Raw genomic sequence first — 11,880 nt, forward strand, 5'->3', positions numbered from 1 at the left:
CTCCATCATTCCTTATGGTTTAGCAGTTGTTGATCCCAAGACCCTCTTGGCCAGGGATTTAATGTTCATACTTTGATAGGTAGCTCCTCTCATAAGTGATTTTTCTTCCCTGGGTGGAAACGCCTGGCTCCCTTCTCTATGGCCAAACAACAATTCCCTTTGCCTGTTACAGAAAGAACTTCTGATAGAGCTTAATCTGTGCTTCCAACTCCTACATTCCATCAAAATGGGAAAGAGAAGGAAGGTCAACCAAGATGGGAGAAGGGAATCCAAGATGCCTATTAACTGATCCCTGGGCCCTAGAGTAAGTTTATGGGAGAACTGGGTAGCCAAGTGCAGAAAATAGCATCTGTCCCACAGAGGGACCTGGCTGGGGAGGGAAGTGGCAAGTTATCTCCACCCTCATCCCTCTGTCCTCTCCCAGCCTTGCCTGATCTTCCTCTCTTTACTCTCCAGCAGCCCTCATTTTCTCTTCCTCACTCCTTTTACCCTCCCAACACTTCAAAGAAAATGCTGGGAGGTAGATGGCAGAGGAAGGTTCAGGAACAGTAGTTTAAGCAACAAGCATGAGCAAAATTCAGGTAGGACCCCAGAGTCCTAGATTCCTAGCCCCCAAATTTGATTGCCCCCAGGAGGACGTAGCTCAGTAGTAGTAGTAGTAGAATGCATGCTAAGAGTTAGAGGCATGAGGCCCTGGGTCTAATCTTCAGCCTCTCTTTCTCCTCTCTCCTCACTCACTGATATCCCCAAGGAACCTGGTAAGCCCAACTTTAAGGGAAGAATTAGAAACCAGGTGGCTGTCAGACAAAGCAATGAAGCAAAGAGAAAGACCAAGACCAAGAGGATACACAGAGCAAGGAAACAGTCCAAGAGAACTAGAGGCATCAGAGGCCGTAAGAGAGGGGAAAGGAAACCAGAAGACTGACCAGATACCTGGCCCTGGTAAAAAAAGTAGTACAGAAAACAAACCAAACCACCCAAACAAACAAAAAACTCCAAAAGAAAAGAAACAAACTCAGAGGAACAAAGATACAGGACACAAGGAACAAGGAAAATAGCCAGGGGCATAGCCAGGTCCAGGAGGTGGAGGGTAAAGCTGCCAGCAGGTGGGGGGTGGGGATGGAATATAAATAGAGCATAATTGTGTCCGATGATTACACGGGCCACCCCACCCGTCTGCCCAAGAGGAAGTGCCCGTGGTGGGGTGTTCCTATGACCTCCCAGTCTCCCCCTGGTGTGGAGGGCGGGAGTGTGAGCCTGAGGTGTCAGCTGAATTTCTAAGACCTTAACTCAGAATCTGGGAAGAATGGGAAGCTTTTGAGAAATTACTGTATTGCTAGCAGAGCAGCTGTTATATCAATCAGGAAACTGAGGCAGGGCAAATCTAGACTCCAGGAACAGACAGAAGTTGCAGCTCAAACCTGATTGGACAAGAAAGAGACTGAAGGGGCAAAAAAGAATGAAAAGATGAAAGGAGGGATGGAACAAGGGGGCGGGGATAGGGGAGGGGTCAACATTTCCCCTTCCCTGGGGAGCTCTCATAGGAATCCTACCTAGAAATGGACAGAAATATTCAGATCCAAGGAATGCTGGAAAAGGAAACAGGAGGAGCAGGGGTCCTAGGAAAATGTGAGCCAGGGCCCCTAATGTGTGAATCCTGGTGGGCAGCCCATACACATCAGAAAGCCTCCTAGACAAGGGTCTGTGCCTGCCAGGCAGACAGCTGCCACCTTCACCCGTTGCCCTCAGGCCCTGACTTCTCTCAAACCTTTGCTAAAGACAGCCTTGCAAGCCAGCTGTGGAGCTTGTATTTCTGGGTCCTGCTCCTCACCTGTCTTCCCAGTGCCCTCAGAGGCTGGGGGCAGCAACTGGAATCCCTTACCAAAGACCTACCTCAGCCCTCACAGGCCTCCCCTCAGCCCAGCCTCCCAGGGGGTGGGGCAGCCCAGGCAGAGGCGCCATGTGGCAGGGGCGGGTAGAGGCTGCGGCTCTGGTCCTTCCAGTATAAACCCCCTAGGCATCTGGTTTCTATCCACCACCCCCCACCACCCTGGGGGCCCCTCAGCCTCCGCCCATGGCCACCCAGACGCAGTGCTCTGAGATGGACGTCCCATGAAGGGGTGGGATGGTGCCTTTCTGATCTCCCAATGCCAGCACTGGGCTGAACCGCAGGGACCACTCCCTTCCCTCCTTCCCCTGAGAGAGTTAGGGTGGGTTTCCTAGACTAGAGAGGTTGAATCTGGAACCTGCCTCAAGTTCTTTCATGATTTTGGATTTTTTTGGAAAGGTGGGGGAGAGTGAAACTTGGAGAGAGTAGGAGGTTGAGAGAAATTACCTTCTTCCATAACCATTGCCCTCTGCCCAGCTGTTTAAGGTGCACTCCCTCTGAGATCCCTAATCTAAGGGGACTCATAGTTCTTCCCATGGAGCAGTCTTAGAGATTTGGCTACCTAGAGAGAATCACAAGAGAAGGACAAATAAAATCTGTGAAACAAAAATTGATATATACTCTAATAGACACCATGAGTGACACACAGATACACATACTTGCACCTTTCTGGAGAACACATAACTCATTCATATATATAGACATCCACACTAACACACACTGTATGTATGTGTGCTATACACATACTGCTTACCTCAAGATTCTGTCACCCCCATTCATAACACAAATATGCACCAGTATACATACATCCATACAGAGTCAGTCACTTAGACACCTCTCTCCACATAGACTCCCATCAATACTTGTCTCTACACATGCAAATGTCTTATACACACAAGCTTGGTATCACAATTTTGTAATTCTGGATATATTTGAGGTCTTCTAGAGTACATTGAAGAAGTCCTCTCCCTATAAAAACCTAGGGGTAGCTGGGGGTGGTGGCTCACGCCTTTAATCCCAGCACTCCGGAGCCAGAGGCAGGCAGATCTCTGTGAGTTCAAGGCCAGCCTGGTTTACATACTACATAGTGAGTTGCAGGGCAGCTGGGACTACAAGGGAGACCCTGCCTCAAAAAGACCAAAAAAAAAAAAAAAAAGAACCTGGAGGTGAGGCTGGGGGTAGGCAGTGGCACACAGCTTTAATCCCAGTACTCAGGAGACAGGAAGCAGGTAGAGATCTCTGTGAGTTCAAAGCCAGCCTGGTCTACATAGTGAGTTCCAGGCCTGCCCAACTATATAATGAGACCCTGTCTCAAAAATTAAATAAATGAATAATGTAAAAAAGAATCTGGGGATGAAGCCAAGCTTGGTGGTACACATGTGTAAGTCTAGCCCTTGGGAGGTAGAGGCAGGAGAATCAGGAGTTTAAGGTCATCCCAGCTATATAATGAGTTCAAAGTCAGCCTGGGTTACCTGAGAACCAGTCTCAAAAAGCAAGCAAACAAAAAAATATGAGGACTTGGGCTGAAGTTCATTAGTTAAAAGCATTGGCTGCTCTTCCAGAGGACCAGGGTTTGGTTCCCTGCACCCACATGGTAGCTAACAACCATCCTTAACTCTAGTTTCAGGAGATCCAACACCCTCTTCTGGCCTCTTTGAGTACACATAGGTGTACTTATAGTCATGTAGGCAAAACACTCATACACTTAAATTTTTTTTTTAAATCTGAGGCTAGGCATTTTATGGGGTCTACTGCCAGTCTTACATATGGCCCCCTGTACCCCCTAACTAGAATAGGTACCACCAGGTATCTTTGTGTGCCTTTGATCCTTCACTCCCCACACCCGTGGGAGCTCAGAGACCCAGATGGCCTTTAAGGACTCCCTGGCCCTGGGGAGGCCCTGGCATTCCCCACCCCCACCCAGCTGCCCCCCTGCTCTGCAGCCCTGCTGACTCATCTCTCCCTCTGTGGAGCTCCCCAACCACAGGGGCCTGGAAGAGAAACTTGGAAAGTTGCACTCATGTCCCAGGCCCCTAGTCTGGCCACTACCCCCACCCCCAAGCACCCAGGCTCAGCCCTCCTCTCTAGTGATGATCACTCCAGTGACAGAGAATATAGAAAGAATGGGAAAGAGGAGGCGCCCAGAGATAGGAAACAAAGTAAGACAAAAGAACCAGGCACAAGAGTGCAAGACTATCATCCTAGTTACTAGGAGGCTGAGATAGGAGGATTGTGAGTTCAAGACCAGCCTGGTAATATTGTGAAACCACATCACATCTCAAAAAGAAAAGACACCAGCCAGTTTTGCTGGGACACACCTATAACCCTAGCACTCACAGAGGCAAGAGGATTGCCACGAGTTTAAGACCAGCCTAAGGTTTATACTGAGTTCTAGGCCAGTTTGAGTTAGCATGATAGCTATCCTAAAAAAACAAAAAACAGAGCCAGATGTGGTGGCACATGCCTGTAATCCCAGCACTTGGGAAGCAGAGATAGGCATATCTCTGTGAGTTCAAGGCCAGCCTGGTCTACGTAGTGAGTTCCAGGCCAGCTGGGGCTACAGGGAGACCCTATCTCAAAAAGACCAAAAAAAAAAAAAAAAAAATAGACAAAGAAAGGGACTGGAGAGATGGCTTGGCAGTTAAGAACACTGGCTGATCTTGCAGAGGACCCAGGTTCAAATCCCAACACCCACATGGCAGCTAACAACTGTCTGTAACTACAGTTTCAGGGGCTCCAATGGCCTCTTCTGTCCTCCGTAGGCATTGCATGACACGAGTGCACTTACATACAGGCAATGCACACATACACATAAAAAAACAAAAAATAAGCCAGGTGTGGTGGTTGCATGCTTTAATCCCAGCACTCAGGAGGCAGAGGATCTCTGTGAGTTCAAGGCCAGCCTGGTCTACATGGTGAGTTCCAGGACAGCTGGGGCTGCAGGGAGACCCTGTCTCAAAAAGACCAAAATAAATAAATAAATAAAAAGAAATAAAAAAACGACAGAGAAACAAAACAAAACAAAAAAAAACAGATATGAAAGAGACACAGACAAGAGTCTTGTGGGACAGCTGCTAATCTGACAGGATCCTCAAAAAGCAATGGGCTGGTGAGCAGGGAAATTTGTTCCTTGTTAAGGGAAGGTATACTCATGGCCTTGGGATTTGGACACTGCCTACTGCCCCAGTCGCTGATCAGAGGTCTAGGAGTCTGGGCTCTAAGAGGCAAAGTTGATGACAGATAAGAAAAGACTGACAGCCTTCATCCAGGACAGCTTAGAAAAGGAGCTTCCCACCCCAACAAGTACTTATACATATATTAGCTCTTCCCACCCTCTTTCACCAGAACAGCTGTAAGGCAGGACTCAGTTCTAGTCCTGGCTTCCCTCTTCAATAAGCCTCAGTTTCCTTGGCTGATATTTGAACTCTGGAATAATACAAACAGTTTCAGGGGAGACAGGTCAGAATCAGAAAGAAAAAGATACATTATCAGGAGAGGAGAAAGGAGGAGCAAGGACGGCAGGGGACAGAGAGAGCTATGGGAGGAGACAGGAAAATAAAGGTGTAACCTTGGAACAAGAGGACCTGGCCAGGTTTGGTATCTATTTTATAAAAGCCAACATTGAACTAAGCTCCTGGTGGTCTCTGAGAAATTCCCTTTTGCTAAAATATACCCTGGAGGGGCTAAAGAGGAGGGTCAGTGGTTAGGAGCCCTGACTGTTCTCTCATAGAGTACCCAGGTATGGTTTCTAGCATCCACATGACACCTAACAACCGTCTGTAACTTCGGTTCCAGGGGATCTGATGCCCACTTCTGACTCCATGGGAATTACACACTTGTGGAACAATTATATATGCAGGCAAAACCCTCATAGTCGGGTGTGGTGGTACAAACCTTTAATCCTAGCACTTGGGAGGCAGAGGCAGGTAGATCTCTGTGAGATGGAAGCAAGCCTAGTCTACATATTGTAGTTACAGGGACCTGTCTCAAAAGAAAAAAAGAAAACCCTAGAGTGTCACTTCGGCAGTACATACACTAAAAGTTGGAGTGGTATGGGAAAGGTTCGCATGGTCCCTGCACAAGAATGACACAAACATTCATGAAGCATTCCATAATTTTATTTTTAGGGAAAAATATGCCCTAGAATCTGATACATGAAATATATAAGCATCTTTATTTTTTTAATATTTTATTATTTTTACTTTATGTGTATAAGTGTATTGCCTGCATGTATGTGAGTGCACCCACGTCCTACGATGCCTCAGAGGTCAGAAGAGGGCTTTGGATTCCACTGGAACTGGAGTTAAGGACAGTTCATAGCTGCCATGTGGATGCTGGGAATTGAAACCCGGTCCTCTGCAAGAGCAGTCAGTGCTCTTAACTGCTGAGCCATCTCTCCAGCCCCAGCATCTTTATTTTTATTATGTTTGTTTGTTTTGAAACAGAACCTTAATATGTAGCCCTAGCTGGCCTGGAGCTTGCTATGTAGATTAGGCTGGCCTCAAACTCATAGAGATCCTCCTGCCTCTGCCTTCCTAGTGCTGGGATTAAAGGGGTGTGCCACCACCCCTGGTCATAAATTAGCATCCTTAAATAAATGAAATTTGGAGTGGTAGAGATCTGACCACATCTTCTATCCCTAGGAATAGGCTGAACAACCCAAAGAAATGGTTCTTCATAAATCCTGAATATAGGCCGGGAGCGGGCCAGGAGGTGGTGGCTAGGCCCAATGGTTGCAGGCTCCTCAGGAGAGGGTGGAGAAGAGGTAGGCAGGCAAGCGGTTGGTCAAGTCGGTTGGTCAAGTCCCCATTCCTTGCCGGGCCCTGCTGGGCGTGGGTCCCGCGTTCTGGAGCCATGCAGGCGCTAATCCCCGGTCATCAACAAGCTGCAGGACGACTTCAACACAGTGGGCTGCCTCAGATCGTCGTCGTGATGGGAACGCAGAGCAGTGGAAAGAGTTCAGGTCTAGAAAGCCCAGTGGGAAGGGATCTGCTTCCCAGAGGGACTGGCATTGTCACACTGAGACCCCTCATTCTGCAGCTGGTCCACGTTTCAGCAGATGAAAAACGCAAAACAGCAGAAGGAAATGGAGTAGGAGCAGAAGAATGGGGTAAATTTCTTCACACCAAAAATAAGCTTTACCCGGATTGTGATGAATTTTGACAAGAAATTGAAAATGAAACAGAAAGAATTTCAGGAAATAATAAGGCAGTAAGTTCTGAACCAATTCATCTTAAGATTTTTTCACCCAGCGTTGTTAATTTGACACGTGGATTTGCCAGGAATGACCAAGGTGCCTGTAGGTGATCAGCCTAAAGATATTGAGCTTCAAATCAGAGAGCACATTCTTCAGTTCATCAGTAATCCCAATTCCATTATCCTTGCTGTCACTGCTCCAGATACAGATATGGCAACGTCAGAGGCGCTGAAAATTTCCAGAGAGGTAGATCCTGATGGTCGCAGAACTCTAGCTGTCATTACCAAACTTGATCTCACGGATGCGGGTACTGACGCCATGGATGTACTGACGGGAAGGGTTATTCCTGTCAAGCTTGGGATAATTGGAGTAAACAGGAGCCAGCTAGATATCAACAATAAGAAGAGTGTAACTGATTCAATCCTGGATGAATATGCTTTTCTTCAAAGGAAATACCCACTCTGGCCAACAGAAATGGAATGAAATATCTTGCTCAGACTCTGAATAGGTTACTTATGCATCACATCAGAGATTGTTTACCTGAACTGAAGACAAGGATCAATGTTCTAGCTGCTCAGTATCAGTCCCTCCTGAATAGCTATGGTGAACCCGTGGACGATAAAAGTGCTACTTTACTCCAGCTCATTACCAGATTTGCCATAGAGTATTGTAACACTATTGAAGGAACTGCAAAGTACATTGAAACTTCTGAGCTATGCGGGGGTGCTAGAATTTGTTATATTTTCCATGAGACTTTTGGGCGAACCTTAGCATCTGTTGACCTGCTAGGTGGCATTAACACTATTGACGTCTTGACTGCCATTAGAAATGGTACTGGTCCCTGTCCTGCTTTATTTGTGCCTGAGGTTTCATTTCAGTTACCGGTCAAAAGACAAATCAAACGTCTAGAAGAGCCCAGCTTCTGTTGTGTAGAGCTAGTTCATGAGGAAATGCAAAGAATCATTCAGCATGGCAGCAATTACAGTACACAGGAATTGCTATGGTTTCCTAAATTTCATGATGCCATAGTTGAAGTAGTGACTTGTCTTCTTCGTAAAAAGTTGCCTGTTACAAATGAAATGGTCCATAATTTAGTGGCAATTGAATTAGCTTATATCAACAGAAAACATCCAGACTTTGCTGACGCTTGGCTATGAACTGAAAAGTATACTCTTCATTACAGAACAAATCACCCATTTAATACAAATAATAAATGGCTGTTTTTAAAGTTTCCCAGCATACATGTAAAAGAAAATCCTGCGTATAAGCTAGGCATGATGGCACACATTTGTTTCTTGTTTTGGTTTTTTTGTTTTTTAAAAAAATTTTATTATTTTTATTTATTGGTCTTTTTTTTTTTTTTTTTAATCTTTTTGAGACAAGGTCTCCCTGTAGCCCCAGATGTCCTGGAACTCACTATGTAGACCAGGCTGGCCTTGAACTCGCAGAGATCCACCTGCCTCTGCCTCCCGAGTGCTGGGACTACAGGCATGCACCACCATACCCGGCTATTATTTTTTGGTCTTTTTGAGACAGGGTCTCTCTGTAGCTGGGACTACAGGGGTGGGTCACCATGCCTGGCTTAGTATTTTTATTTTAATGTGTATGCGTGGATTGCCTGCGTGTAGGTAATTGCACCTGTGTCATGCAATGCCTGAGGAGGACAGAAGAGGCCGTCGGATCCCCTGGAACTGAAGTTACAGACAGTTGTTAGCTGCCATGTGGGTGCTGGGATTTGAACCTGGGTCTGCTGCAAGAACAGCCAGTGTTCTTAACCGCTGAGCCATCTCTCCGGCCTCGATGGCACACATTTGTAATTCGAGGATTTAGGAGGCTAGCCAGGAGGATTACCTTGAGTTAGAGACCAACCTGGGCTAAACAGTGAGTGAGTTTTATGTCAACCTGAACTATAGAGTAAGACTTTGTCTTTATTTTTTTTAAGATGTATTTTATTTTTAATTGTGTGTGTGTGTGTGTGTGTGTGTGTGTGTGTGTGTACATGTGAGTGCAGCTGCCTACAGAGGCCAGAAGAAGTTGAATTTTTGGAGTTGGAGTTAGAGGTGGTTGTAAACCAAACTCAGGTCCTCTGAAAGAGCAGTATGTGCTCTTAAGAGAGTCATCTCTGTAGAACTTTTTTTTTTTTTTTTTGCAACAAGTTCTCATGTATTCCAGACTGGCCTTGAATTCACTATGTAGCTGAGGATAACTTTGAACTTCTGATTCCGTTTCCAAGTGCTGGGATTACAAGTGTATACCACCATGCTCAGGTTATACAAGTTAGGAATCAAACCTTAGCTTTGTGCATGCTAAGCAAGCACTCTACTCCCCCCACTCCCCAACTGGGAATTAAACCCTGGGTCTTCTTCATGTTGTGCAAGTGTTTACCACTAACCAACAACCCCAGCTTTGCTCTAATTGTTGGGATCTCAGATTTGATGTGGAATGAAATTACAGAACATTGTTTCACTCAACAAATGTTCAAAGAGCACCTACTTTGTGCCTGGTAGGAAAGAAGAAAGGAAGGAGGTAAGGGAGAGGGATGGAAGAGAGGAAGAAGGGCTCAACAAGAAAAGCTGGCCTGACTGGGTATGGTGGTGCACACTAGTAATCCCATCATTGGGAGGTAGAGGCAGGCAGATCTCATGAGGTCAGCCTGGTCTACCTAATCGAGTTCTAGGCCAGTCAGGGCTACATAGTAAGACCTCGTCTCAAAAGAAAACAAAAACAGGGGCTGGAGAGATGGTTCAGCAGTTAAGAGCACAGACTGCTCTTACAGAGGACCCAGGTTCAACTCCCAGCACCCACGTGGCAGCTAACAACTATCAGTAACTCCAGTTTCAGGGGATCCAACACCTTCTTCTGACCTCGGGCACTGCACAACATGGGTGTACTTACACACATGCAGGCAATACACTCATATTTATAAAATAAAAATAATAAAATTTAAAACAAAACAAAAACAAAAATAACCACTCCTCCCAAGACATTGCAAATGTGCACTGCCCAGGAAGGAAAGGTTAGCACTTTTGGGATGCTGACAGTGACTATGACTGCTACACAGAGAGTGTAGGCAGAGCCCGGTCTGGTCTGGTAACTGCTATTCCCAGTTACCTCAGAGACCGAAGGCAGGAAGATCGGCTAAGTTACAGAGTGAGTTCAAGGTCAGCCTAGACAATTTAGTAAATCTGTCTCTGTCTCTTTCTCTCACACAAGAAAAAAAAAAGAGAAACAGAGGATGCACTCAGTGGTAGAGTGTTTCATATATACACACAAAGCCCTAGATTCCATCCCTAGTACATTCCAGAGTTCAGAGAAAGGAAGAGAGGGAGAGACAGATACACACACACACACACACACACACACACACACACACACACACGGTAGGGGGTATAAAAAAGGTCTCATCAGCTAGCTATGTAGGGGGTCTGAACTTGATCCCAAAGGCAAGATATAGAAACATTTGTAAAGCATCTCTGGCTGCAGAGATGAGGATGAGAAGGAGTTCTGGGTCAATCAGCCATTTGATGCAATCTTGGACAAACTATATAACCTTTACTGTTTAAGATTCCTCTTCGGTAGAAGTGGGGAAACATGACACAGCAACTTGCCAGGGTTGTTACAAAGATTAGAACTAGGAGTTGGTTCAGTAAGTTGCCTGTCACCAAGCCAGAAGACCTGAGTTTGTTCCCTGGGTTCTTCATGGTAGAAAGAGAAAACCTACTCCTGAAAGTTGTCCTCGGACTTCTACATGTACATCATGGCACATGTATACACACAGACACACAGACACACACACACTAAAATAAACTTAATTAAAAAAACAAACAAACACGGGGCTGGAGAGATGGCTCAGCGGTTAAGAGCACTGACTGCTCTTGCAGAGGACCCGGGTTTGATTCCCAGCATCCACATGGTGGCTATGAACCATCCTTAACTCCAGTTCCAAGGGATTCCGAAACCCTCTTCTGACCTCCGTGGCATTGCACAACATGGATGCACTCCCATCATGCAGGCAATACACTCATACACATAAAATATGGATGGTTATTAGCCATCATGTGGGTGCTGGGAACTGAACCCAAGTCCTTTGCAGTCAGCCTTCTTCACTGCTGAGTCACCACTCCAGTCCTGCAGCCAGTTTTTTAAAACTCAAAATTCAGCCAGGTGTGGTGGTGCATGCCTTTAATCCCAGCACTCAGGGGGCAGAGACAGGTGGATCTCTGTGAATTCAAGGCCAGCATGCTCTACATAGCAAGTTCCAGGCTAGCTGGAGCTACAGGGAGACCCTGTCTTAAAAAAGACAAAAAACAAAACAAAACATAAACTTCGGAAGAATATAGAACCATCCCCCTAGTTCCCAACCCATCTAGCACAAACTAGAAAAGCACTCTCCCACTGAGCTACACTCCCATAACTATGTATAACTATCCATATATATATATAAAATTATTAACACATTGTCTGGTACTTAGTAGTTGCTCCAGAAAGGATACCTATTAGTATCGTCATAGGTTGGTGGAGGAGACTGGAGGTGAGGAAACCACTCTGTGTCATCAGACCAGGACAGAGGTAAGATATGCTCTGGGCCAGCAGAGAAGTTGAGGCAAAGTATATAGAGAGCTGATGTTTAAAAGGTGGAAGGGGGGCCGGGTGTGGTAGTGCACCCCTTTAATCCCAGCACTCGGGAGGAGAGGCAGACGGATCTCTGTGAGTTCAAGGCCAGCCTGGTCTACATAGTGAGTTCCAGGACAGCTCGGGCTACAGGGAGACCCTGTCTCAAAAAGACCAAAAATAA

General features: G+C 46.1%; 1 non-coding gene and 1 pseudogene across 1 annotated transcript; both read left to right on the top strand.

Moving 5' to 3' along the window:
* The first annotated feature begins 5,900 nt into the window (after positions 1 to 5,900).
* Positions 5,901 to 6,007, top strand: LOC115071416. The gene has a single exon (XR_003850501.1). It is a non-coding gene; the product is annotated as a U6 spliceosomal RNA (small nuclear RNA).
* A 748-nt stretch (positions 6,008 to 6,755) lies between these two features.
* On the top strand, positions 6,756 to 8,242 carry LOC103739027 (annotated as a pseudogene).
* The last annotated feature ends 3,638 nt before the right edge of the window (positions 8,243 to 11,880 follow it).

Source organism: Nannospalax galili, unplaced genomic scaffold, assembly GCF_000622305.1.
Source record: "Nannospalax galili isolate Female #2095 unplaced genomic scaffold, S.galili_v1.0 scaffold251, whole genome shotgun sequence".
Lineage (NCBI taxonomy): Eukaryota > Metazoa > Chordata > Mammalia > Rodentia > Spalacidae > Nannospalax > Nannospalax galili.